The sequence below is a fragment of the Felis catus genome, chromosome B3 (genome assembly GCF_018350175.1).
Source record: "Felis catus isolate Fca126 chromosome B3, F.catus_Fca126_mat1.0, whole genome shotgun sequence".
Taxonomy (NCBI): Eukaryota; Metazoa; Chordata; class Mammalia; order Carnivora; family Felidae; genus Felis; species Felis catus.
Window position 1 is genome coordinate 50,243,277 of NC_058373.1, and position 25,164 is coordinate 50,268,440.

General features: G+C 35.8%; 1 protein-coding gene, 1 non-coding gene and 1 pseudogene across 3 annotated transcripts in view; 2 read left to right on the forward strand and 1 right to left on the reverse strand.

Moving 5' to 3' along the window:
* UNC13C (unc-13 homolog C) overlaps positions 1-25,164 on the reverse strand; it is a 675,102-nt gene that overhangs the window by 481,936 nt on the left and 168,002 nt on the right. The gene's annotated exons all lie outside the window — the stretch shown is intronic.
* LOC111561068 lies at positions 3,834-3,939 on the forward strand. Its single transcript, XR_002743436.1, has one exon. It is a non-coding gene; the product is annotated as a U6 spliceosomal RNA (small nuclear RNA).
* On the forward strand, positions 9,264-12,242 carry LOC102902417 (annotated as a pseudogene).

Here is a 25,164-nt window from a genome sequence, read left to right on the forward strand (position 1 = left end):
TGCTTGTGCACAGCATGCTCTCGCTCAAAAATAAACAAATAAACATTAAAAAAATTAATAATTGTATTAAATGTAAATGATCTAAATTTATCAAATAGACAGGGCACCTAGGTTGCTCAGTTGGTTAAGCATCTGACTTGATTTCAGCTCAGGTCACAATCTCACAGTTTGTGGGATTGATCCCTGTGTTGGCCTCTGCACTGACAGCACAGAGACTACTTAGGGTTCTTGTTCTCTCCCTCTCTCACTGCCCCTCCTCCATTTGTGTGCACTGTCTCTCAAAGTACATAAACTAAAAAAATAAATTTATCAAATAAAAAACTTAATAGAATGGATAAAAAACACCATGACCTAACTACAGGCTTAGGAATTCAATTCAAATATAATGATAGAGGCAGGCTAAAAGTAAATGAATGGAAAAAGATATACTATACAAACAAACCAAAAGAATACAGTAGTAGATAAACTAACATCTGACAACATAGACTTCAGAGCAAAAACAAAACAAAACAAAACAAAACACTAACAGACACACACTGTATAAGAATATAAAAGTAAATCCACCACCAGGAAGATACAACAATCTAAAAAATATTAAGAAAACGCAGAGCTTCAAAGCATGTGGGGCAAAAGCTGATGTTACTGAAAGGGAAAGTAAACAAATCCAGTTATTGTCAGAAACTTAAATCCCCACCCTACAGTGATGAAAGTAATCAAAATATTAATACATGCAAAGGTATACCATGAATTGGAAGCCTTGGGAAACCAAAATGCCAATTGTCTCCAATTATATATATATTTTTTTTCAAGACTTATTTTACAGTTAAGACTGTGTGGTATCAGTAGATAGAATGAAATATTGATCAATGCAACAAAATAGAGAACCCAGTTAAAGATCCACACAACTCTTTTTTTTCCCACAAGAATGCAAAAGCAACTTACCAGAGGATAGACTTTTCAACAACAGATCCTCGAGTAACTGGATATTTACGAGCAAAAACACCATTCTCAACCTAAACCTCACATTTTATGCAAAAATTATCTCAAAATTAACCATGCATTTAAATATAAAGCATAAGATTAAAAAATCTTAACTCAGGACAACGTCTTTAAGACACACAGCTTGGAGAAGAGTTTTTAATCATGACAGCAAAAAAGAAAAGTCAATAATTTGACCTTAAAATTTTTGCTCTTGGAAAACCCCTGTAAAAAGGATGTAAGGAAAAGCTATACGTTGGAGGAAAATATTTGCAAACTATATACTCAACAAAGAATTACTTCCTGCGATTTCTAAAGAACTCTAAAATCTCAACAGCAAACCGCCACCATACATACACAATTAGAAAATGGGCAAAAGATGTACAGACATTTCACTAAGAAGGACATATGAATGATAAACAAGTGCATCAAAGATGGTTAGTAGCACTAAATATTCAGGAAATGCAAATTGGAGGCATGATAAAATATGTCCATGCACCTATTAGAACAGTTACATAAAAACACTGACAATACCAAAATGTAGAAAGGATGCAATAAAGCCAGGTCTCTGATACATTGTCAGTAGGAATATAAAATACAGTAACTCTCAAGTAGTTTGATCATTTCTTATAGAATTGAATGTACCTCTACAATTTAGCCAACAATGTTGCTCTCAGGCATCTTTCCTAAAAAAAAAAAAAAAATGAAACATCCACACAAAAACTTACAAATGACTGTTCTTAACATCTTAGCCCCAAACTGGAAACAATAAAAATGTCCTTCAAGAGGCAAAAAGTTAAACTGTGATACCTCCCTATCAAGGAATACTAATCAGCAATAAAAATATGCTAATATCCACAGCAACTTAGATCTTAAATGTATTAATTGAAAAGAAAAAAAGGTATACAGATGAAATGTATTATATGATTACATGCATGTAAAATTATACTGTTAACAGGTTAGTGGTTACTAAGGGTGCTATGCATGGTTAAACAGGGAAGGGGGAGGTCAGAGAGAGTACAAAGGGATAGCACAGAGCATGATGGAATAATTCTGTATTTGGATTGCAGTGACAGTTATACAATCTACACATGTGATATAATGACAGATATGTACCCACATTGTACCAGTGCTGAATTCTTGGTTTTTATATCGTACTCTGATTATGTAACATATAACTACTGGGGGAAACTGAGTGAAGGGTACATTTGATCTCTATAGTATCTTTCAATATCCTGTTAACCTATCATTTTTTTAATTAAGCAGTTTAAAAAATCTGCTAAAAAATGAATTGTATTTAATTAAAACTTAAAAATTCTGCTGTTCAAAAGACACCATAAAAAATGAAAAGAAACGGCACAAACTGAGCAAAAACACTAAAATGTGAGGGGCGCCTGGGTGGCTCAGTTGGTTTAGTGACCTACTTCGGCTAGGTCATGATATCACGGTTTGTGGTTTCAAGCCCTGCTTCAGGCTCTGTGCTGACAGCTCAGAGCCTGGAGCCTGCTTCTGATTCTGTGTCTCCCTCTCTCTCTGCCCCTCCCCCACTCATGCTCCGTCTCTGTCTCAGAAATAAACATTAAAAAATTTAAAAAAAACATTATAATATGAATTTCATTTATACATATACATGCACTTATGCATATACATATGTACATATGTACACATTTCATTATAAAAGTATACTGTATTTATAAAATTGTTACTAAAATATTAAGTAGAAACCCAATTTAAAGTTGGACCAAAAATCTGAACAGATACTTCACACACAAAAAATGCATTAACAGTCAAAAAGTACAATAAAGATGCTTGTCATCATTAGTAATTGGGGAAATAAAACTTAAAACCACAATTAGATACTATGACATATATTGCAAAATGGTTGAAATTAAAGACTGACAATAACAAGTGTTGGTAAGTATGTGAAGCAACTCAAACCTGCTACCCTAAGAATGTAAAATGCTATGATCACATTGGAAATCAGGTACTTATTTCTTAAAAATTTAAATATAGTGCATCCAAACCTAAATGTAAACAAACTGAAAAAAAAATATATATACACACAAATATATATATGCACACATATATATACATATACACACATATACATATATACGTACATATATACATATATATGTGTGTGGTGTGTTATATTATTCTATTTATATATTGTCATAAGACACAGAAAGCATAAATTATCAAGAATAGGAAAATACATGTATCACATTGGAAGTAAAGAAACAACAGAACAGGAAAATACATTTCCAACATACAACAGAGGATTAGCTTGGCCTCCATTGAAGAATTTGAAGAAAAACAACCCAGTAGAAAAACTGCATGTTGAAATGCATTTCCTAACAGGAAATTAACATAGGAAAAGGTACTCAAACTCTTCAACTATGAGCATTGTTCAAGTTAATATTAAGCACTGATATATCACTTCACAACCACTGGAATGGAAAAGAAAATGAAATATCTCAGACTGTCATGTTGTTATGGACTGAAACTTTCAAGAAGTACTGGGTTAAAAATTTATACAACCACTTTTGAAAATGAAATCGCAGTTTCTAGGAAGGTTGAAATTTGCTCACCCTATTGCCCAACAAATCTTTTAGGTATGTGACATGAACAAACTCTTACACTTAGGTAGCAGATTGCATATTAAAAGATGTTTACTACAGCATTATTTGTAATAGGAAAAAATATTACATAGTATTCCCTATTAATAGAGAATTTTGATATGTTTATATGGTGAAATACATTAAAATGAATTAATTAGATCAATTGGCATCAATGTGAGTTGTTTTAAGAACATACCATGGAGTTTAAAAAGTTGCAGAATCATCTAGTAAGGGGCGCTCGCTTTGTCAGCACATATACTAAAATTGGAACGATACAGACAAGACTAGCATGGCCCCTGCTAAGGAGGACAGAATTATCTAATATGGCATCATTTTATTATATTAAGGGATAGGAAAACTTTAACATATACTGGAAGAGTACATAAGATTTTTTATAGTGATTGTCCCTAGGGAATGAAGGAATGGCGACTAGAGAGTGAAATAACCTTCAAAGAGGAGCAGTAGCTCCTTTCACATCTCCCTGTTTACCAGCAAACATTCCTCTCCGCCTTCCATGACTGGCCCTATGTTCCCTCAAATATTCTTTGGTTTTTCCATTTACCAAATCTTACCATACTTTGATGATATCCCATCCATTACGCGTGGGGTAAAGCAGACTATAGAGCAAATAACATGCAAATATAATTGCTTGTTGGGATCATAGGATCTCAGAACACAAGGCTTTTAGAGAATCATGTTGCCTAGTGGGCTTCAAACTGTGTTCTGAAAAGTGCTGGAGTTCCGACAGAGGCTTCACTGGGCAAGGAAGGGCTTGGCAGGTAGGACTCTGCACCCACTGCCTCTGATTGAAGAACAGCAATACTGACTTTATCTGCTTTATAACTAGGTTCTAAAGATTTTGTTTCCAAAAACAGTTCTCTTAAAAAAGCATATGAAAACCACTGAGTTTAGGTGTTATTTTTTCCAAGAAAATAATAAGTTAATGCCATTTCCTAGCAAGGTCACACAACTCTTCTATGTTCAACAGATTTGATGTTTATGGAACCCTTGGTACAATGGGAAACAGTTAAGGTATGTGGGAACCTTTGGTTTCTAATATCTACCTCATCATATATAAACAGAAGGATGCTTTTCCAAGTGTCAAGTCAGGAATGAAATAATTATGTTTAATTTACCAACACAGCAATTCTGAAATAAATTCAGGGAGAGAGGGGAAGGTAGAATTCACTCCCTCAAATTTTGCAGTGCGCATCACACCCTGCTCTTTCAGCGTGAAGAAAAAGATTCATCATCAACTGGCTTGGGCAGAACTTTTTGATGCATTTAACCTAGTGATATCCCTGTAAGTAAGCATTATGTGTTAAAAACATGCAATAGGGTGTGAGCTTTCAGAAAGCAACTGTTTAATATGAATTGCAGGAGGAAGAACTAAGTCATCAGCTTTCCATCCCTGCCCGTTAGTTTGGTAATCTCTACTGAAAGTCATTCATGAAGCTAATAAATTCTCTTCAAGGAATCACTAAAAAGGGGGTAATTATATTAAGGTACCAAAGTTCATGAGCAAGAAAATTCACAACAAAACAACTTTGATCTTTGCTCCAGGCTCTGCTTAATGGTCCAGAAAACTAATAATCATCAATTTTCACAAAAGATGTCATATGGCTAGAGCTATAATGTTCAAGTAATATTCAATTATATTTTTCTATCAAGTTAAAGCCCTTTTAATCATTTTGAAACCAATTACCACAAAATGCATTATTTTATTCTTGTAAAATCTTCCCTCCTAGTCTTCAAAATACGACAGCAATTTCACTTCCCAGGATACACACTGAGAACACAGAAGTTAATTTTGTATTCAGGTCTCATTCGACCTAACAAATAGAATAACAACATTTTTTTTCTACTCCTCCTGGTATGGAATTTTTGCAAAGTACTATTTGCCTCTCGCACAATTTCCAAGATTCATAATTATCTACTAATACTTCTACTTTAAACAGAAGACCTGCAACCATACTTAGAACTGATGTTTATATCAGACCTCTTCTTGATTGCTAATGCCTAAGGAAGAAGGGATAGCCACAAAGCAGAGTGACTTTGATAGGGAATAGTTGTCACATTCTGTCTTAACAGATATGGCAGGGGGAGAAGGAATATTCACCCAAAGTATCTCCATCTCCATCCCTGCAACTTACAATCCACATTATTTCATGAATCTACCTCTTATCAAGGAGTGCCTGTGCACACAGAGCTCATGAGGTATGGATTATGCTGAGTGAAGATTAAATACAAAATTATTTCTCTTAGAAAATATAGTTTGTAAAAGTTTTGTCATTGCTGGCAGAGAAGTTGAGATTCTTAACTTTGTTTTGTAAATCATTAGCTGGAGGCTGAGACAGCCACACATGGAAAACATTTTTAATCCTAGGAAGCATCTGTCAATACAGAGGTACAGAAGATAGAAAAGGTGTCTGGGGTATCCCCATAAACACATGGAGAGGAGAATAATCGCACTCCAGGTAAAGAACTGGAGGCTTGCACCCATATTCCAGGTTCGGACTCAGGCCAGGTATCCGAATTCCTCCCAGCCGAATATATAAAAGCAAACCACCCCAGGATCCACATGGAATGCTGCTTCTTCTGAATTTGCTGAGTGTCTCTATCTACAGAGTTACTTAAGTCTGTAGTATTCCCCATAGCAGACTCATTCTTCTGTAATCACTAAGTCAAACTAGGAAAAGAAATCCAGCTGACCGTATTTTTACCTCTTCAATCTACTAACCCTAGTTTTTAGTCAAAATAGAAATGGAGAGAAAACAAGTTGCAACTAAGTGAAAGGCAAGCCGCTTTTTTTTTTATCATCAATAATTTTTACCTAGCTTTGAAGGTAAATCTATATTCTTTTTTTAAATTTTTTTTTCAACGTTTATTTATTTTTGGGACAGAGAGAGACAGAGCATGAACGGGGGAGGGGCAGAGAGAGAGAGGGAGACACAGAATCGGAAACAGGCTCCAGGCTCTGAGCCATCAGCCCAGAGCCCAACGCGGGGCTCGAACTCACGGACCGCGAGATCGTGACCTGGCTGAAGTCGGACGCTTAACCGACTGCGCCACCCAGGCGCCCCGGTAAATCTATATTCTAAGGGGGGAAGGAAGAAATTTGGTTTGAGACCTGATATCAAATCTACTACAGTACTATGACTGTTAATACTAGATAACTTTTTCTTGACCTACATCGTTTGAGATTTTAAATTAAAGGATTTACTAAAACACATTTTTGTAGAAATAACAGAAAAACTATTGTCAAACCATTATCATCAAAAATTTGTTACAGAACCAAAAACCAAAGATGCTTGAAAAATCATCTCTGAAGTTTATTCTACTGTCTTACAATGTGTGGGATCATACACACACACACACACACACACACACACACACACACACACACACAGAGTTACAGAAACCATGTTTCTTTTACTTATAGCAGTTTTCAGTAACTTAGTATAAAGGACTAAAATTTCAATCTTCTCAAGACTCAACTCACATCTTCTAATGGGAAGTTTCATTACGAACAATGTTTTGCTCTTTTTATGTAATCCTAGAATGAAAATAAAGAAGCCTTTATGATCTAATCTATTCTCATGTTTCCTTAAAAGTGGACAGCAAAACCATCCCAAAGTAATGGGAATAAGGCTATTTAATATAAAAGCTTGAGAGAAGACTACTTCCCTTAAGTGTTGTATATCACTCTAATACCCTTTAATAGTTGGGTTCTCATTCTGTAGGCAAGCAGTGCCAATGAAAGCCAATTCTGCTTCAATTCTTAGCCTGTTTCCAAAGTTGGAGTAACACCATAAATTTTAAAGACTGCCTTATTTTACTGCCTCTCTGCAGATTGTGAGCTCCTTCAGAAATGGGAACCAGGTGATCATCTTTATGACCAACTCTGCATTCTAACTCCATGCCTGGCACATACTTATGTGTATCAAGCAATACATGTAAGTATGGCAAGTATGTCAGAAACCAAGTTAAACTGGTTTAGAAATGTTTATATTGATATTTGAATGATTATCATTTAAAATACAAGTTCTTTTTTGTTAAAGCCTTCCCCTACCCTTGTACTAGGTAGTCCTTAGTTTCAGCTTTATTCTGTTCAATTACTGATATATTACAAAACTAAAAATCCAACAATGGCTTAGGCATTTAATTGTGATATTAGAAGTACTTAAAAAAGGAAACTGTCAAAAATATTAGTCACAATTTTCATACCAATAAAAATAGTCTTGTTAGTAAGATATTTGTTAACTTTCTGACTTTTTTCAAAAAATACAGATTTTATTTCAACATAGCTAGTTGATGTCTACTGCATACTAACCTGTGAACCTACCTTAGAGAATTTATTCTTCCAGGAATGCAACATCATTCTAAAATTATCTTTCATTATACAGTAAATGAGGAAAAAAAAGCAAGGAAAGTAATTTTTTTTAATCTTTTTTTTTTTTAACTTGCCTGACTGCCACTGTCAGCACCACCCTTGATTGAACATTCTTTACTGTCTAATTGCTGTTAAACACATGTTGGGGTACGTTATCAAAAAACCATGAATGCTGCCTGACCTGTGAGCTGGACCACGGCACTCAGAGGCTCCTAACACTCTTCCCTGTCCTTAGAATGTGGGTTCCACTTCCCTTTCCCACTCCCTGAGGTCACTCCAAGGACATAGCCTTCAGATGGTGATGTGGTGTTGAAAATGCCTGTATCGTATACATGACTGATCACAGTTTTTAGGGCCTCTTTCTAAACTTTTAAGATTTGAGGGTGGATGTGGGAATCCATTTGTCTTGCTACCACACAAGACAAACCTCCTATGTAAGTTCCTTTTGTTTATTCAAACTCCCACCTACCAATCTGGAGTTGCTTGCCTCTTTCTTCAGTCTCTCCCTGCCCTGAATACAGGGGCCAGTTTCAGATTAAATCAGGGAAGTTCCCAATTGGGTTGCTAACCAATAGCACACAGGCTGATTGAACATTCTGGCCAGCCTAACCCAGAGTCATATGGTAGTTATCTATAAAATGTCTTTTCACAGGATGAATGGAAGAAAAGAATGACTGGAGAATGAAATTTGTTGGGTAAGAAAATATGAGGACATATCACATAAAACAGAAAGGATTAACTTCATTTGTAAGGATAAAGGATGATTTTTCTGCTAAAACTAAGGAAGAGAAAAAATGCGTGTGACATGATGCTTACATGCTACTTTTATTCTAAGAAAGCTCATCACATGCCATTCTGTATGAACTTTCATATCTCAAACACTTCAGCAGAAAATCTGAAAATATTTTTACTTAATGTATTTTTCAAGGGTTAGAAGAGTTTAGGTGGTCGTTGGAGGTATTTCAAGTTCTTGTTTTAACATTTATTCAGTTCCAAATGATTTGAGGACCAATAATAATTCATTTTTATAGGAAAGGAAATTATCCCCTCTGACAAATCTAAATACTAGGCTTCAGATCCTGCTCTCAATATATCATCTCCTAGTTCTATAAACATGAATCTCAGAGGTCTTATAATTCTTTCTCATTTCAAATGAAAGGCAAATGCTTCTGAAATGGATTCACTACATTACTTATAACTGCTGAGTCAAGGGAACTGAAAATACTGCTATACCAACAAATAGAATTATTATAGCTCACTACAACTACACTATGAAGGATGACTCAAATGCAACGACTGCGGCATGTGCTAAAGAACAAAGTATCTACCTGGTGATCATCTCTACTTCGGTGAGCCCCAGGCATCTCAAATTCAAGAAGTTTAAAAACAGAACTAATCTATTTTTCTGCTAATCTTACTCTTGCATTCTCTTTGCATAAAAGATGGTAATGGATTTCATCCTGTCATGAAAGTCAAAAGCCTTGAAATCATCCTCAACTTTCTATTCCTTTTATTCCTTTCACCCCCCAAATTCAACTAGTCACCGAATCAGGTTGAATCATCTCCTAATTTCCTTTTCACATTCACACTCTTCCACCCAATCTTATCACTGCCATAGTTCAGATTCTCATGATTTCTTCAACAGTCAGTATAGTTTTCCTGCCTCTAGATTTTCTTAACAAACTGGTATATGTGTCTTTTGTCATTTGTAGAAGGTGTTGTTTGATTTAAAGCTCTTTCTTAATCACATGAGGGCTTTATAATACAACACTAAACTTGTGTTTAAAAATGAATTGGCCAAAAACGTGGATCTCTTCTGCCTTTTGTCAGTTCACGAAAAGTGACAATAAAAAATTAAAACACATAAAACCTTCAGAATGAAAGCACCAACATGAAAGAAAGCAAAGAAACTAAACTTACCCTGAAGAACCCTTCACAGATTCCAAACTGTAAATCAACAGGGGTGGGCAAGCAACACAGACCAAAAGAAAGGAGCTGAAAACAAGAGAATAATTGCCCATCCGAATACAGTATTTGGATCCCTAGGTCCTGTTCACCACCATGCACAGTCAAGCTGTCTCTGCCTCAGGAATGAGATTCAAGATTTATCCTCATGAGACATTAAATTTGAGACGTATGGATCCAGAAACTCCTGGTAAATTATAGGAATGAGATAAAAACAGGAAACTTATATAAAATCCTATATATGAACTACTGAACTATCAGACTCCCCTGCTCAATCTACTCCTAGAGCCACAAAAGCAGGCATATGTTTCTCAGAGCTAGAACCTTTCTCTGGGCAAATTAAATAGACTTAGAAAGAAGACTCCCACAAAGTGACATTTGCAACAATTTTCAGACACACACACACACCAGTGAAAATTCAGCCTTGCCACCATACTACCCTGTATTGTAACCCAGCAGTTATCAAACCCCACCCAAGTAAACAAAGCTTACAGTCATCTTCCAGTGCCTCATTCTTACATATAAGCCAATATAAAATGATTAGCAAACAAACCAAAAGAGGAGCACAAATGATCCATAGTCAATATATGGAAAAGGCAGAAAGTATAACTTAAACTGCAAATATAACTTCTTTAGAGAGATAAGCAACTATATGGCATCATAAAATAAAAATAAAATGCTATAAAAATAACTATCAGAAAGAACTCTTGTACATTAAAATATAATAGCTTAAACACAACTATTCAATTAAAGTGTTGAGAAATGTAGGTTAGAAGAATTCTCACAAGTCAGAACAGGAAGAAAAAGCCAAGGAAAAGATAAGAAACTTAGAGACCAATCTTAGACGTCCACTCTCAAGTTTAAAAAATTCCTTAGAGAACAAAGAAATTTGTCAACAAAAAATCAATCCAAAAACTTGAAAAAAAAGTTCCTACAGACAAAAACATTTTCAAATATGAATATGCTCCGTCTCCTCCCCCTTCCCCCAAAAGGTAAAAAAAGGTGATTCCAAAAATAGATAGAATCCAGGCAGTATATGAGAAAAATAAAGGGAATTCCCAGGATGGTTGCCAATAGAAATCCTAAGAAGAGTGATCAAACAGAGATGCACAGCAATGAGCCCAGGACCAGTAATACTGATAGTTGTCTAATAGATATGATGGTGCATGTAGGGAAGAAATGATTGAGGCATGGAAATTTAAGTCAATAAATGAACAAGGTGATTGATAACTCTAGGTAAAATGAAAGATGTTCAAGTAAGTACATTTAATAGAAGGATTCACTTGGGTTTGTGGCAAAAAACTATGTTCATATTATAGTAAATATAAATGAGAACTATTTTAATAAATATGTGAAATATACAGCATTAGGAGGGTGAATAGAGGAGAAATATGTTGAAGACTTTAATACATATCTACTATAAAATCTATTAGATGGTTACAAATATTGAGAACCATGGGATAGCATTATAAGCCATTATTTTGATATGTGGAAGCCAAGATACTTTTGAGAAGTTGCTATGAAGTAAAGTTCTTAGAAGAAAAGAGAGAAGTAAGGCCTATTGTAATTTCATTAAACGTGTTTTAGATCACGGATTAAAACAATACATTCTTGAGTTCTGTATTGATGGAGAAGGAGAAAAGTGCCCACATCCTTTCAGGACTCGTGGTCTTTTGGGCACGACACAAATTCAATGGGAGAAGAAAGAGGAAAATCTCCTGGATCTCTGCAGGATTAATTTATTTAAAATAGATAACAGAAAAATACTCAACATGTAAAATTCTTGAAGAAAATGAAGGAAACCCATGTTTGCCAACAGCTTAGGCAGACCACCCTTCAGAAGATGTACCAGAGGAGGCAGAAGAAAGTCCCCAACCTTCCCAAGAAGGTGTAAGCCAGGAAGAAAAAGGAAATGTCAAAGGAGGGCTAACCCAACCTGGTCATGGCTTTGAAGAGGACACTCCCATAAGGCATTTGGACCCTGAATAAAAGGAATAGAGGAGTTGGAAAGGCTTACAGAAGAGTTAAGAAGAATAAGAAACAAGTTTGTGATGATGCATTGGAAGCAAAGACATTCACACAGTCATCCTTATCCTGTGTGCTTTAGGCCTTGATTTTTTTTTTTTTTTGGTCTGATATTAAAATCTGGTCCCTCTTTTCTTTCTGTTAGCATTTTAGCATTTTCTGACGTATCTTTGACCTTCTGTTTGCTTTTAATCATCTGGTGAATTTTTTTTTTTTTTTAGGTAGCTTCCTTGTTACCAGCATCTCACTAGATTTTGTATTTTGACCCCTTTTCCCAGTCTGTTTTTCGAATGGAAAGTTTCACACATATGCATGAAAAGATGTTCATTCTACATTGTAAAGTAAAACATAACAGGTTACAAAGCAGTATGTTTATTATCAGCTCACATATGTAGGATTAAATCCTACACTGTTTGTGTACATGCACGTCTATATATATACATACATAAAAATTTTAACTGCTTATTTCTGTGTGGTATTAGTTTCCTTTTTGCTTATATGTATTTTTTTCATGAATATATGTCACACACACACACCAAGAGTTAAAGTTTTGTAAGAGCCAAATAATGTGCAACCAGCTTCTAAGGGCAATAGAGGCACCTAAAATCATGATGGAGTAACTATTTAAAAAATGTAAAAAATTACCTCTGGATCTCTTAGCCAGAGGAATAAAACTGACATTACAGGGGGGAAAAGGAATACATTCTCTTAATATGTAATTTTAATGATAAATTAGGTCAATCTTGTTTAATGATGAATTCTTCACCCAGTATTTTTACCTTCCTAACAAATTTCCACCATTTGTGAGCAGAGACAACATCTTACATGTTTCCCGTGTAGTTGATATTTCCAGTATTCTTCATTCCTTTGTGTGGATTTCTATTTCTGTCTGGTATGATTTTGCTGCTTCCTGAGAGAGTCCCCTTAACATTTCTTGGAATGAGGTCTGCTAAGATCTTTTATGCCCTAGCCACTTTTAAGATTTTTTTTCAAGAGGTATAAAAAAACTATCTAACTTAAGTATAATCATAAAAGACCCCAAATAACCAATTCAACCCTGAAAAATAAGATTTCAAGCTATTATCATAACGCTAGCGTAATTAAAATAGTATGGTACTGGCATAAGCACAAATAGACTGATAGAACAGTATCAAAAACCCAGAAATAAACCCATGCATATATGGTCAGTATTAGTTGACCATATATAACAAGAAAGCCAAGAATACTTAATGGGGAAGACAGTTTCTTCAATAAATGGTGCTGGAAAAATGGGATATTTCACATGTAAGACAATGAAACTAGACCCCTATAATATACCACCCATAAAAATGATCTCAAAAGTCATTAAAGACTTAAATGTAAGACCAGAAACCATAAAATATCTAAAAGAAAACAAAAGAATAAAGCTCCTTGACATGGTTCTTGGCAAGGCTTTTTTTGGATAGGACACTCCAAGCACAAGTAACCAAATATACATCAAACTGAAAAGCTTTTGCACTAAGAAACTATCAACAAAATGAAAAGACAACCTAGGGAATGTGAGAAAATATTTGCTAACAATTTATCTGATAAAGGGTTAATATCCAAAATACATTAAAAAAAACCTCCTACTTCTCAATAGCCAAAAAATCCAATCCAATTTAAAAATGGGCAAATGGAATCAAGATGATGGAGAGGGAGGATACTGAGCTCACAGGGACACACCAAAACCTAAAATTACACATAGAACTAGCTCTGAGAACAAATGAAGACTAGCAAAACAGATTAAACACAATTAAGGATATAAAGAAAACGTCACACTGAAACGGGCAGAAGGGGCAAAGACAGTTTTGCCAGGACCCATACCTCTGGTGTGACAACCTACTATGAAGTTTGAAAGCCAAAAGTAGTAAAAATCATCCAGATGTATAATAGTTAAGGGATGCACAAAATAATATGTAAAATATGACAATAAAATTGTAAAGCATGGCAGGGGGGTGGTAAAAACAGTGCTTTTGGAATGCACTTTGACTTAAGCAACCATCAACTTGTAATAGACGGCTATATATAGGATATTACATATAAACCTCACGATGACCACAAACCAAATACCAGTAATAAATACACAAAAACCTCAAGAGAAAGGAGTACAAAAATAACAATATGTCACTAAATTATGAGAGGAGAGAAAGAAACAGAACTACAAAAACAATCAGAACATAATCAACAAAATGGCATTATGTATCTATTAATAACTACTTTAGATGGAAATGGACTAAATGTTCCCATCAAAACAGAGTAGCTTAATTATAAAAAAAAAAAAAAGACCCATTTATGCCGCCTAAAAGAGATTCACTTCAGATCTAAGGACACATACAGAATGAAAGTAAAGATATGAAAAAAGTTATGGAAACCAAAAGAAAGCTGAAGCAGTTATACACATGACAGAACAGACTTTAAAACAAAGACTAATGGGGCAGCTGGGTGGCTTGGTCGGTTAAGCGTTGGGCTTCAGCTCAGGTCATGATCTTACGGTCCGTGAGTTCGAGCCCCGCATCGGGCTCTGTGCTGACAGCTCAGAGCCTGGAGCCTGTTTCAGATTCTGTGTCTCCCTCTCTCTCTGACCCTCCCCTGTTCATGCACTGTCTCTCTCTGTCTCAAAAATAAATAAACGTTAAAAAAATAAAAAATAGGGGCGCCTGGGTGGCTCAGTCGGTTGAGTGTCCAACTTCGGCTCGGGTCATGATCTCTTGGTTTGTGAGTTCAGGCCCCGCATCAGGCTCTGTGCTGACAGCTCGGAGCCTGGACCCTGCTTTGGATTCTGTGTCTCCCTCTCTCTCTGCCCCTCCCCTGCTCACGGTCTGTCTCTCTCTGTCTCTCAATAATAAATAAATGTTAAAAAAAAAATTTTTTTTTTAAAAATAAAATAAAATAAAAAATAAAAAAAATAAAACAAGACTAATAAGAAACAAGAAGTGCATTACTAATGATCAATCAATCCAAGAAGATATAACACACAATTATCTATGTACACAACATAGGAGAATATAAATACATAAAGAAAATATTCACATAAGGAGAAATGGACAGGGGCACCTGGGTGGCTCAGTCAGCTGAGTGTCCAACTTTGACTCAGTCATGATCTCACAGTAAGTGGGTTCAAGTCCTGCACCAGGCTCTGTGCTAACAGTTCAGAGCCTGGAGCATGCTTCAGAATCTCTCTCCCTCTCATTTTGCCCCTCACCTGCTCATGCTCTGGCTCTCTCAAAAATTAATAAGTGTTAAATTTAAAAAAAAAAAAAGAGAGAGAGAGAGAGAAATGGGCAGTAAAGAATAGTTGGGGACTTTAGCACCTACTTCCACCAATGGATAGATCATCCAGACATAAAATCAGTAAACAGTGGACTTCAATGACACACAGTAAACTAGATGGACTCAATAGGTACAGAACATTGCATCCAAAAACAGCAGGATACACATTCTTTCAAGTGTACGTGTGACATTCTCCAGGATAGATGTTAGGTCACAGAAGAGATCTTGATAAATTGAAGAAAACTAAACTCACATCAGGCATCTTTTCTGACTATAATGATATGAAAGTAGGAGTCTATTACAAGAAAAATAAATGCTAGGAAACTCATGAAGGATAAACAACATACTATGAAACACCGACTAAGTCAAAGACATCAAACATTAAATCAAAAATACTGAGACAAATGAAAATGAGAACACAACTGTCCAAAATCTATGGGACTCAGCAAAAGCAGTTCTAAGAGAGTTTATAGTGTTACACACGATTACCTCAAGAAACAAGAAAAATCTCAATCTACTGTTACACCTTAAGGAACCAGAAAAAGAGCAAAAAAATCCGAAGTTAGTAGAAGAAAATAACAAAGATCAGATCAGAAATGGAATAGAGACTAAAAGAAAATGCAATTATCAATAAGACAAAAAGAGGTTTTTACTTTTGAAAACAAAATTGACAAACTTATAGCCAGACTCATCAAAATAAGAAAGGTCTCAAATTAATAAAATCAAAACTGAAAAAATTTAAAACTGATACCACAGAAATACAAAGGGTAATAAGATACTACTACAATTGTATGTCAACCAATGGGACAACCTAGAAGTGAATAAATTCCTAGAAACATATGGTCTTCCAAGAACGAATCAAAAAGTCTGAACAAAATGATTAATAATAAAATTGAATCAGTAATCCAAAAACTACCAGAAGTCCAGGACCAGGTGGCTTCATAGATACATTTTTTAAACAATATATATATACTTCTTAAACTATTCCAAAAATCTCAAGAGGAATTAACACTTCTAAACTCATTCTATGAGATGAGCATTACCCTGATACCAAAACCAGACAAAGACACCATAAGGAAGAAAAAAGAAAATAAAGAAAATTATAGGCCAATACATCTTATGAACACTAATGTAAAAATCTTCAAGATATTAGCAAACTAAATTCAAAAATACATTAAAAGAATCATACACCATGATCAAGTGGGACTTATTCCAGGGATGCAAAGATGTTTCGATATCTAGAAGTCAATCAATAAGATATACCACATTAACAAAGAGGAAGATTACTATCATTGTGTCAACAGATGCAGAAAAAATCCGTTAAAATTTCACATCTATTTATGCTAAAAAGGAATACCCAGAAATAAATTTAAGGAGGTACAAGTTCTGAAAACTATAAGACAGTGATGAAAGATTAAAGACAACTCAAATAAACTGTTGGATATACCATGTTCATAGATTACAAGATCATTAAAATTTCCATACTACCCAAAGCCATCTAAAGACTCATACATTCCCTATCAAAATACCAATGGCATTTTCCACAGAACCAGAATAATTCTAAGATTTGTATAAAGCCCCAACAGGTCCTGAATAGCAAAGTAATCTTGAAAAAGAAGAACAAAGCTGAAGGTGTCATGCTCCCTGATTTCAAACCCTAATACAAAATACAGTAATCAAAACAGTATGGTAGTGACACAAAAATAGACACACAGATCAATAAAGCAAAAGAAAAAGCCCTGAAAGAAACCCATGCTTATACGGTCAATTAATCTTTATAAAGGAAGAACATAAAAAAGAAGGAAAGCTTACCATTAACAACAACATAGTGTAGTGCTAAGTAAAATAGGTCAGACCAAGATAAATGTGTTATGACTTGACTTGTGTGTGGAATCTACAAAAGAAACAAACCAAACCTTAAATATACTCATAAATAGAAAAAATAATCTGGTGGTTGCCAAAAGGGAGGGTGGTGGAAGTCTGAGAAAAATAGGAGAAAGGGATTAAAAGGTACAAAATTCCAGTTATAAAATAAAAGGAACATAAGGAATTTAGTTAATATATAACAAATATGTATGTTGACAAATGGTAACTAGATTTACCCTGGTAAATAATTCATAATGTATATAAATGTTGAATTTCTATTCTTTACACCTGAAATACAGTTATTGTGTATGTCAACTATGCTTAAGAAAAAAAGATTAAAGGACCTGAAAAGATTTTTTTTCCAAAGACGATATACAGATGGCTAACAGGTACATCAAGAGGTGTTCAACATCACTAACCATTAGGGAAATGCAAATCAAAATCCTAACGAGGTATTACCTCACATCTGTTATAATGGATAACAAAAAGATAAGAGATAGCCAACACCGTTGACAATATGGAGGAAGAAGAACCCTTGTGTACTGTTGGGAAGGGATGTAAATTTTAACAGCCACTATGGAAAACATATGGAAGTTACTCAAAAAATAAAAATAGAGCTACCATATGACCTAGAAATTTCACTTCTGGGAATATTTCCAAAGGAAATGGAAATACTATGTTGAAAAGGTATCTGTACCCCCATATTCATAGCAGCATTACTTCCTATAGCCAAGACATGGAAACAACACACATGCATACACACATGTATATATACACATACATACACACACACACACACGTGTGTGTGTGTGTCTATCCTGTCATTTGTGACAACATAGATGGACCTTGAGGGCATTATGCTAAATCAAATAGGTCAGAGAAAGACAAATACTCTATGATCTCACTTATCTGTGGAACCTAAAAAACAAACCCAAACTTGTAGAAAAAGAGATCACATTTGCAGTTACCAGAGGGGAAACTGGATGCAGGTGGTCACAAGGTACAAGCTTTCAGTTTTAAGATAAGTAAGTACAAGGGGTGTAATATATAATGATGACTATAGTTAACACCACTATATGGTAAGTTATTAAGAGGAAACCCTATGAGTTCTTTTTTTTGTACATACATGAAATCCTGGATGTTAACTTATCATGGTATTTCACACTGTATAAAAGCTGTTATTATGCTATACATCTTAAATACATACAGTGCTATATATCAGTTTTATCTCAAAAACCTTTCAAGAAATCAAAAATATTAACTTAGGAAAAATGAAATCTTTATAGTTATACTATGCAAGAATGGGAAGTGTCTTTTTCTTCAAAATGCTTTCTTGCTCAAAAATTCTTTTGTGTCTGTCAGGATTATCAAACTACATTTTCAAATTTATTTTCAATTATCTTACGGACTGTATGAGCTTTTAGTAATAACATGCCAAATGGAGATAATCTATACCATATTCTTTGCAGAAAAAAAGAAAAGCATCTTAAATGCTAATATGACCCAAAAACCTGCAGCCTGACTGACCAATGCCTTTGATGAAATTTTATCAATGTCAGCTGTAGAGAGATGCCTTGGGCACCTAGAAAATGCCAGAAATACAGGATTATTTTCTTTCTTGGATCTTTCTCTTAGGGCTCTGCAGGGAGTCAGATCTTTCCCACCTAAACCATGAAATTTCTTGAAAGGGAAACCGCTTATCTCTTCTTGAAGAGGGGGAGAGGGAGGCTGATATAAGCAGTGGAGTAAATGATCTGACACAAAAATCTTTCAGGATAGAGTGGAGAAGAAAAAAGTGTAGGTTTTGTAGCCCTTGCAATGGAATAATCAGACACTGGATATACTGCAGAAAATTCACACATATACACCCAACCTTTCTGCTCTCATGCACATACAGAGTACAGAGGATGACAGAAAAGAATTAATCAAGACACAGAACAAGTAGAACAAAGACCCTGGCACAGCCACCCTTGTTAGGGTATCTTTAAGCAAGCCCCCTGTAAGTGAAGGGTGGTGTTTTAAGCCCAAAACACCTGAATATATAGAATTGTAATTAGTTGTTATATTTATTTAGAAGATTTTGTCCATTGCTGATACTTATTTTGAGAATATTGTTTACTACAAGTACCAGATTGAGAATCTAAAATGGTTATATGAAAAAAATGCAAATTTGGTTAGCTCCTACTGTCCATTAGCTCTTGGTTTAGGAACAGACATCTCATCTATCTACACCCATTCTACCTTCTCTTTGGCTGATACTCCTGATGGACAATGGAGTGCCTCAAACCTCACCTGCAAGTGAGGCATGGTTAGATTCAGGTGAGCTCAGCAGGTCTAGATACCAAGTTCTGAGATTGTATAAAACTTGCATAAAGACCACCAGGCTGACCTCACTTCTAGATCCAAGTCAGCTCCCAATTTACTCTGTGACACAGGATAAACCCTCGATGTGTCTTGTTTTACCTTTTTGATCTGTCAAATAAAAATGATGACATTTGGGAGCGCCTGGGTGGCTCAGTTAGGTGTCTCACTCCTGATTTCATCTCAGGTCTTGATCTCACTATTGTGAGATCCAGCCCTCATTGGGCTCCACTCTCAGCACGGAGCCTGCTTTAGATGCTCTCTCTCCCTTTCTCTCTGCCCCAACCCCGCTGGTGTGCTTTCTAAGAAAGAAGAGAGAAAGAGAGAAAGAGAGAGAGAGAGAGAGACAGATAAAGAAAATATTAACACCTGTGCTACCTACTCTACTAGCATTGAATAAAGTGAGACAACATGAAAATACATCAGAGAATTCAAAGCACTATAAATACACGGGACTCCAGAATGGGTTGGTGCATTCTCTGTTCCAGCATTTTCCAGTCTTAATTAGGAAGAGTAGGAACAATTAGATAGCTTTCAAACATATTTGTCATGGACCAAAAATACTCTTTTAGTGGCTGAGTCACTATTCTGACCATGGCTATATGTATGTTAGACCATTTTTAAACATCTAAAAAAATAAAAAACAAAACTGTTCTACCAGTTGAACAGACTTCCAAGTCCCCCATAAATCTGGCAAAGAGACTTCAGAATGAGGCCATCCCCACAGTGCTGGCAGAGGAGGCTGAGATGAAGAAAGAGGTTGAGTCAGAGGGAAAAAGTTAGTGTTACTCTGGAAAGGAACCTGTAGGCTCAGAAAAATAGTGTGTTATATTTAACTAAAGAACCAATATAATTAAAGACCTCATGTTTATATCTGTCCCTTTTAGGACCTATCTGTTGGGAGTTCATGGCCATAAATATTATCTTTTGAGTAACTCAATACGTGGAAGTATGTTGCAACACAGAGATCTGTGAAATACATCAACACAAAAGTCTAAAGTGAAATCTCAGGCAGATGAAATAATTCAGCGGGCCACACTGCAGCTAACACCACCACCACCGCCGCTCACACCGGGAAACTCTGCCCCGGCCATATCTCTTGGTCTGAGATTGATTTCAGGTAAACAGAGCCCAGGAGAAATTGCAGAGATGGGATATGGGTCTTTACAGGACCAGAGCCTCCCGTTTCAGGACCCTTTTCCAAACTAGGGAAGGTGTCCCTTTTCCTACTCTATCAGTATTGGAACAGCTCTTACCTCAGTCACTTACACATTACTATGAATCCATTTGGGGTCAGTGATCTTCTCCTTTGTATTATAATTCCAACCTTCTAAATATAGAAGTGAAAGGTCTTATTTCCTATAAAGACAATTTCAGTCATCAGCAAATGGGTGTGGGGGTCATGTCCGATTGCCCTTGAATCTCACCACTCCTGATGGGGAGGCAGTCCCCCAGAGGGAACTAAATGTAATCATTTAGGTACGTGAGGGTCATTTGGGGGTATGCAGGTAGAGAGGAGGGGCTTTAATGCCTGCCCGAAGGGCTTGCCACCTTACCTGCTCCCCCTCCTGGAGTTGCCAAGGCTTCATCCACGTAGCTCTTGGGACTACACAGGCTCCGATCCTCTTCCTGCCAGCCAGCCTGTTCACCACCTCCTCTGTGCTGTTCTAGGCTCCTCAACTCATCTCCAGCCTCCACTTCCTTTCCCCCAATTCTCTCCCAAGGTCTGGGAGCCCATTCTCACCTCCCTCCTCAGGGCTCCCTGGCCTGTTTCAGCTTCTCCACCAACCCCACGCTTCATCATGGACTTTCTAGAGCTTTCCCCAATCAGCAGTTACTCACAGTTGCTGGGGCTGGAGTGCCACGGCGTTAGCCTGCCAGCACCTGGATGCTAAAGTGAAGAAGACTGGGGAGGGGGAATCACAGATAGGGTCTCAGATGGGAGGGAGCAAATTGAAATCTGGCCTGGCACAGGGAAAATTGGGAGCCTGGTCATCAACAGGCATCAGGCTACAGGTGTGTGCAATGAGGTGCGTGCGGGTGGGTCGGCAGGGGGCGTGGGCGGGGCAGGTTTGCATGAAAAGAGAAGCTGTTGGCAATGATTACAGGTCATGGATACCTAACAAAGAAGGAAGCAAGATATAGAACTTGGTTGGCTAGAAAAACACTACCTATTATATGGTTTATAATCTTCCCCAAATCACCACATACTCTATTAAATAAAAAATACAATAAAATTAACTTGTAAAACATTTCTCATTTTTTTGAACAATTTGCTTATGATGTGCTTTGATGTAGCTTTCTTCATGTTTCCTGTGCTTTGCCAAAAAGGGAACATTCTTGACAGATTTTTAAATTTTTAAATCCCTTTGTTTCTTTATGGAAAAAATCATGAATACTTGCCCATGTCCTTTCTTGAATTTCTTCTGATGGTGCTTTGTCCATCAGAATTCTCCCCCAACTTAACGCTGAGGATGCATAGGGTCCCTTTTCCTTTGTTCTATGCCGTTAGAATCCCAGAGTTAAAAGAGTTTTTTCAATGATTTATTTGCTAATCTTTTCAGGTGTCCTGATGAGAGGATAGTTTGTCAACTATACCTCTGACAGCAATAATTGACATAAATGAATATCCATTTTCCATTATCCCATTTATCCTATTTGTAGTTATTGAATGATGATTCTGTGAAAGGGACCATGAAAAATTTCAGGTGTTAAGGCTCAATTTATTACAAAGCAAAAGATGAGTTATTGTTTATTGGCACATATCTCAATGAGATTATTCTCAGGCAGGCAGGAAGATTAAGAAGTTCCTCCTCTATTACAATGCATTTGAAAGCTCAGTCCTATAAAATGATAAAAATAGCAGCTACTAATTATTAAGCATTTACTCTATAGCAGAGTGAAGGGAAAGTTGAATCTACTTTTTTATAAACGTCTTTAATTTTTATAAAGACCTTAAAGGAATTATCTCAATACCTTTAATAAGAAACCATGGGGCGCCTGGGTGGCGCAGTCGGTTAAGCGTCCGACTTCAGCCAGGTCACGATCTCGTGGTCCGTGAGTTCGAGCCCCGCGTCAGGCTCCGGGCTGATGGCTCAGAGCCTGGAGCCTGCTTCCGATTCTGTGTCTCCCTCTCTCTCTGCCCCTCCCCCGTTCATGCTCTGTCTCTCTCTGTCCCAAAAATAAATAAACGTTGAAAAAAAAAAATTAAAAAAAAAGAAAAAGAAACCTGACTTCTCCAGATCATATAGCTAGTAAAGAGCAAAGTCGGGATTCTAGAAATATCTCATTCCAAAGCCTTTCTTATTTCATTTAAAGTTTTACATAATATAAAATAAATCATCCTTTAGTCGTTCAAAATTAGTTGAGCCACAACTGTCGTTACCTCAGCAAGTAGTTAAATCACCTACAAATAATGTTTCTTTTTGCTTCTCAGCAAAGGTTTGGATATAATATCCTGAATTTAGTTTTTATAAGGAGGAAAAAATGTTTTGTTATACATCTATGACATAGAAGATAGCATTTCACATTTATTATCTCATTTATTTTTTTCCCAGACTTTATAAGCTGCGTATTATTATCTTCATGTACAAATGGGAAACACAAGTTCAAATAAGTGATTCCCCATTAACCTTAAGTTGCAAAGTTTGTGTGTGAAGAAGATGCAAGTAATTATAATGTCAGTGTTCTTTCAACTGCATCCCACTATGTGCTACTGAAGCAAAGACAGTCTGAATGATGCGAAGAGGTAACAGTTCTTAGGATGTAACTTAACCGGTACCGCCTCCTGACATTTATCCACTGAAGTGTAATTATGTCTTTCGCTTTTTAGTTAATTTTCAAGTGCTGATGGGAGTCGTCATTTTTAGTTACCCGAATTCTGAAACCCATACCCTGCATCTTAAGACAGGTATCATTGGCCCCATCATTTATTGGATACCTTACCTCACCTCGACATACACAAAAATCTAGATCCAAAATGGACTTCCTCGAGGAGACCAAAGTCATATTATCATAAATCAGGGAAAATATAAAGAGAATGTACAGTTATTGTACAAAAAGGGCAACAGAGAGTAAAGGAAATCAAATCAAATCAAATCAAAATATCCATGGTTTTCTTCATTGAATTTGAGCAGATTCTCAAAATTCTATGAAAAACCAAAGGGCTAAAAAATTTCTGACAAAGCAAGAAAAACTGTAAGAAATATTACTTCATGCAATAGTTAAGACAAAGTAATTAAGATTGTGGATTTGGTTTAGAGACAAACAATAACCAATGGAACAGAAGAGATAGCTCCAATAGACCCTGCATAGACCTATAAGGTACAAGACAGAGGGAGCATCACAAATCAGTGGGGCAAAGAATGAAGATTGAATATACTATGCTGAGATAATTATATACACATATGAAAAAAAATAAAATTGAGTTTCCATCTCATGTTATTCCTTTCAATTTTTAGAAAGATTGGAGAAGCATAAACATTAAAATTCTAAAACTTTTACAAGAAATTTTAATTGATTATATGACCTTAGGGTAGGGATAAATTTCTTCAACAAAACCCCCAAAACACAGCCTATAAAGAAGTTAAATTATACTACACTAAATGTAAAACTTTGTAAAAGTCACCCAAAAAGGGTGGAAGAAAATGCCACAATCTGAGAGAAGATATAGTCAATTTAAATGACAAAGGATTCTAAATTCAAGGTATATGAAGAATTTCTTCAACTCAGATAAAAGGACTAGTCTATAGCCTGTTAGAAAAAGGACAAAACATATGAATTAATAATTCAATAAAACTGGCAGAAGAAAATTATATAAAAAGTCATCAGGGATATTGTATCTACCTATAAATTTTCATACACTGCCAGTGAAGTGTAACAGGGTAAAATAATTTTAGGGTGCAATTTGACAATATCAGGCTAGGTGGAAGATGCGAATTTCCATGACTGAACAGTCACATTCTTCCATGTATTCCTTAAAGGCTCTCTTTAATGGAGACATGTATAAGAATGTTTATAGAATACATACACATGTAGTAAAAAAAAAATTAAAGAAACATAAGGAACTGATAAGCATCAGATACAGAATAATGCTTGCTTACCAGGAGGAAAAAGATCAAAGTGGATGGAGAGACACACACACACAGAGTTCAATTCTATTTGCAGTTATTTCATTGCTTAAACTGGGCAATGAGTACATGGATACTCATTACAGTATTCTTTTATGTTTTTATGTCTGATTTTCACATTAGAATAATTTGTAATATTTTTAAATTATACAACCCTAAATTAGAGGAAATATAATAAAGAGGGAGAGGTTTGTCATATAAAAGTGGCAAGTTCTTGGGCAATGTCCTTTAATGTCTCTGAGTTTTTGTTTTTGTTTTTACTCTACAAAAGATATTATGTTTCAAATAAGACACTAAATACAATCATAAATATAAAATGTTCTCTACCTAAGTACCAGGTACCGCTTTTTCTTGGAAGAAAACTTACTCACTTTGGTCAGGAAACAGAGTTGGCTTTGGGTCTAAAAAGGTAAGATGTCGGCTTTGAAAGGGACTAAATATTAAAGTGATGAAATTAAGCTATGTTCAGTTAAGCTGGTGCACCCATAGGGCAAAGTATGTGTCAGGGGTGGGGATATATGTGCACAAGCGCATG